The sequence below is a fragment of the Chinchilla lanigera genome, unplaced genomic scaffold (assembly GCF_000276665.1).
Source record: "Chinchilla lanigera isolate Chin_1 unplaced genomic scaffold, ChiLan1.0 scaffold00056, whole genome shotgun sequence".
In the NCBI taxonomy this organism is placed as follows: Eukaryota; Metazoa; Chordata; class Mammalia; order Rodentia; family Chinchillidae; genus Chinchilla; species Chinchilla lanigera.
In genome coordinates, this window is record NW_004955457.1 from 89,791 (window position 1) to 94,930 (window position 5,140).

Here is a 5,140-nt window from a genome sequence, read left to right on the forward strand (position 1 = left end):
AACCTCCAAAAAATAATGTATATATGTAAACTTTTACAATCACCTACTTACTCTTTCCATCAAGCAGGTTTAAACATCTCCATTTTATAGACAGTAAAATTGAGAACCAGAGATTAAGCAGCTGCCCAAATTGAAACAGTTAACTGTACGGTCAGATTCAAACCTTTATTTTCAAGTGTGCTTCTCTGATGCTACTCTTCAACTTGATTTCTGCCAAATTTGTGTGCATGCCTGAAAACATTCCCTTTTGAAGGTGAGCCTTCCATATGCATTTTCAAAAGCTTTTGAAATGTATTTGCAGGAATTTTCTAAAAAGAGAACAATTTATCCTTAGATTGGGTTATAACTAGATTTGTAATAGCTGCGTATATTGTGAAAGTATATATGTAAGCATTTTTTTCTATGAAGGAATTTGAAACCACCAGCACACATTTGAGACCCCTTGAAGGCTACAAAGCAGCACACTGATAGATGCTGTGAGTGACATAGTACAAGGTCCTCCAGCTTGTGGAGGAAATGCTTGAGACGAATTTCTCGGGAAGGGAGGGAGTGCTGCTCAGGGGAAGTGTGTTTGCCTAGCATGTACACAGCACAGGGTTTAAATTTCCCTGTACATCTCAGGGAATAAACAGAACCTGAGAGTGTGTATGTGTGTATGTGTGTGTGTGTGTGTGTTATTGGAAAATGAAGGTAGGGTTTTCACACTGACATACATCCCCTGCTTTTAAAAAAATTTTTTTTTTGTATTTTGAGACAGGATTTCACTAAGATGCTAAGTTGCCCAGGCTGAGTTTGAATTTGCAATTCTCCTTCTCAGCCTCCCAGAATAGTAGGCTAGCACCTGAATGTTTTAGAACAAAGCTACACTAGCCCTGCTCTCTTTGGTTAGCTGCATTCTATCTTTAAAGATATGTTCTTACTCTTCTTCCTGATTCTCCTATTCCAAATCCAGGCGACCTCAGCCTTTTGATGATAGGAAACCATTGGAAGTTGCTCTCTTTACATAGAATGCAGTCTTGGATGCCAGTTTTACAAAATTTGTCACATTCTTTTAGCTTTTCTTTATGGTTTTTGCAAACCAAGCACTTCAGAGACTTGGGCAGTGTCTTGGTTACATTTCTCTCATTGCTGAGACAAAATACCTGACATCCAGAATTATGGAAGGAAAAGTTTATTTAGCTCACAGTTTGTGGAGGTTTTAGTCCATACTTGGTTGGCTCCAAGGCAGAGTGGCACATGACAGAGGGCAGTAGTTCATGGTGGCAGAAAACAGCAAAAGCAACCAGAGCAAAAAAGGGAGGAGAGGCAGGAAGAGCAAGCTTCTTTCCCATCTTTACATTGTATGCAAACTACCTGCCCCAGGCAGGGTGTAGCACTCACACCCATAATCCCAGCATTGGACCGTGGATCAATCATAAACTCTAGAAGCCTGCCCAAGACTGCATGACACAAAGCATAGTAGGCAGTTAGGACAAGTCTCAGAGCCCTGATGATCTGTCAGTGGGTGCTAAAGTAGAACCCTCTCTCCAAATGTGGCCACTAAAGGTATTTTAGAAATGTAGAAGACTGTAAATAAAACCTGAGATCTTTAGTTCCATTTTAGTCCTCAAAATCTCCTGATCCTTCCAGGACAAATATGACTCAGACTTGGAGACATTTCTCTCTCTGGATCCCATAGCGAAGTCCTCAGAGCGTTCATCATAATGCATTGATATGTGTTTACTTTCCTGTGCCTCTCCCAACCCCACTTCATGCAAGGAGGCCTCCCCTTCTGGAGCACTTGTCTGCCTGTGACCGGGTCTTTTTATAATGCTTGGTGTAGCCTGAGTTTTCACCCTAACTCTGTGTCAAGATGTCTTTGAAACTGCACAGCTACAGACCTCCAGGTCTCCTTCCAAGCCCTCTGAGCCACAATCTCAAGACAGTTTAGCAGGGGGCAGGGATGACAGACAGGGACTTGGACTATTATAGAGCCAAATCTTCTAAGACATCTGCCCAACCTCTTCATCCCCCTCTCCTTTCATTCCCTGAAATGAATTTAATTAAAGGGTTGGCAACTTTTCTCATGACCCCAAACAACTGATCCCACCATACTCCTATTCCGTTTTTTCTGTAAAAGTAGCAATTTGGAAATATTCATAAATTGATAGCCTCTGTGAGTCATGACTTGGGAAAAGTGACTCAAGAAACCACCCAATTTTTGGATGGAGACCCACTTCTGGAAGAAAAATGTCTCTCTGATTCCTATTATCTGCTCACAAATAGAAAAAATATATAATCATCTCTTTGGAATTTCCATGTGCAGGAAACCACAGAGTGTTGAATTCAAAATAAGATAATAAGTGGTGAAATTAATCATGCATTTAAATATTAGAAAATGTTACTGATAGTCTGTTTTATGTGCTATTATTATTGTGTTGGTAGAGTACATACACAAATAATCCCAAGGTCCTTCTCAGGTTCACTGAGATGCTACAATTTTTCTCATGATTATGAGTTTTTCTACAAAGAAAATTTTTAGAAATCTAACTCATTTTCAGTCTGCTTTGCTGGCTCTGTCTCTAACCAATCTCAAATTTTTATGTATTTTCATTTATTCTGTCATTAAAAAGAAATGTTCATAGTAGGGGTTTCAATAAGAAAGAAAATATTAGTTTCTAATGGTTAAAATGAGCAAGACAAGAGTAGACAAACATAGTAACCATAAATTACACCCATTGCTGTGAACATGAACACCAGACTGAGGTAATGTGGAGCTGGCTGCCACCAGGGATGTCTATGAGAGAGGACACTGGAGTGGAGCCCTAAAGGGTGCGTGACAACAAGTCTTGCAAAGATTTGAAGGAATGGACCGGTTCAGAGGAACAGGAAGAGCAAGGGGCTGAAGGAGGTATAGGGTTTGTCATAATTTAGCGACAGAAGGCACAGCAGAGGATTGGAAGGGCTCATAAAGAGTGTGCCTGAGGCCATGGCAAAGGGGGAATGTTTTTGTCCCCCTTTGCATAAAATATATGAAAGCATAAAATATATGAATAAATGGATAGCTTCCTCCTTGAAGCAGGCAATTATTGCAGGGGTGGGTGCCAGGGAGAATCACAGCTGATTTATATTTTAGAACAGTAACTCTTACTATTTACTAGGAATAGATAGGAAGGTGGCAAGGATGAAAACCAGATCAGTTAGGAGTAAGAGAGCATGGTGTGAGCTAGGATGGGGACAGCGGGGATGCGGACAGATGGGCAGAGTCTGAGACACATGTTGGAGTTGTAATATGCAAGAATTGGTGATGGACCTGGATACAGGGGTGGTAGAGGAAAAGGAGAAATCGAGTTGCTTACAGATTTCTAGCTGTGGAACAGTGTGGTGTCTTTTCCTGAGATAAACGTGCTGCAGAGGGGATACAAGACGCTGGGTAAGTTTGGAGGGAACACCAAGAGTCTCCCCACCAATAATTACAATTTTATTTTGTTTCTAACCACATATTGAATTTCTGGGAACAACTTTGTTGGGGTGTAATTCAGTGGTTTTCAGGATATTCACAGAGTTGTACAACTATCACCACCATTAGTTTTACGATACTTTCATTATCCCCTAAAGAAATTCTGTTCCCTTTAGCAGTCACTCCTCCCTCCATCTTCACCTGTCTTCTTCCCTGCCCCAAGTGTTTGGCCATCAGTAATGTAGTTTCTATGCATATAGTCGTTTGTGTTGCGAACATCTTGTATACGTGGAGCCATAATATGTGGATTTTTGGGTCTGACTTCTTTCATTTAGTACGGTTTCTTTGAGGGCCTTTCACATTGTAGCATGTATCATCATTTCACTCTTCTATGGAGCAATATTCATTGTGTGGATACACATTTTATTAATTTACCCATCAGCTCATAGGCATTTGGATTTGTCTTAGTTTGCTTGGACTACCAGAAAAACGCCATAGCCGGAGTGGCTTAAACAATAGATACTTATTTACTGTCATTCTGGAGAGTGGAAATCCAAGACCAAGGTGATGGCTGGTTTATTTTCTGCTGAGGGCTCTCTTACAGCTAATAATCTTCATGATATATCCTTATATGCCAGAAAAGAAGAAAGGAGAAAGAGGGAGGGAGGAGACAGGGAGGAGAGGTGGAGTGGGAGAACAAGGGGAGAGAGAGAAGAGAGAGGGAGAAGAGAAAATATCTTCCTCAGGTCTCTTCCTAGTCCTCCTATTAAGGGCACTTTTATTCTGTTCTCTAGGGCTGCACCCTCATGACCTTGTTACTGCCCAAGGGCCATGCATCTAAATAAGAATTTACAACATCAGCCTGTGAATTTGTGAGGGACACACACACATTCAGTCCATAAGTTTGTGGCTTCTGCTTTTGGCCATTACGAATAATAAAGCCATGAACATTTGTGTTCGGATTTTTATGTGGATATCCAAGAATTTTGTTTCAACATGGGGGAGCTGCAGTGTTTACAAGATGTGTAGTGGAGCCAATGCACTGTCAGGTTTCCATGCTTTCTTATTACAGCAACTATCTTCCGACTTCTGCTATCGTTGAGGGAACTCTACTCTGATGTAAGCAGCACAAATCCAAATCCTCAGGTGTCCAGTTCAGGTCTCTTTCTAATCTGTATCCAGACTGCTAAGTCTTTTGGAAGGAAATATCTCACAGTTGATCCACTGGTGGGCATGCCTTGCGGGAACTGGGTCACAGTTTTGCTCTTTCCATGGGAGAGTTTCTGGAGGAAGGAACAAGCCTAACATTTATCATGAGAAGCAGGATGTGCAGGGAGGAGCTGGGTCAGTAAGGGAGTCTGGGTTGGACCCCAGCTTTCTCCATTTCCTATCTTGGGCAAATTGCTCAGACTATCTGGCCCTTATCTGTAAAATGGCAATGCCGGTAATAATGTCTTCTTGGGCTCTTAAAAGCACATAAGATTGTGCTCAGCACCATCCTGGCACGTAGTCATTCCTCAATAACCTATGTTTGTATTAGAAGTTAAGTGTCTCCCACTCTTGTTCAATATAGTTCTGGAACCACTAGCCGGAGCAATTAGATAGGAGAGAGAAATAAAAGGAATAAGGATAGGAAAGGAAGAAGTAAAACTATCACTATTTGCAGATGACATGATACTTTACATGGAAGGTCCCAAAAAC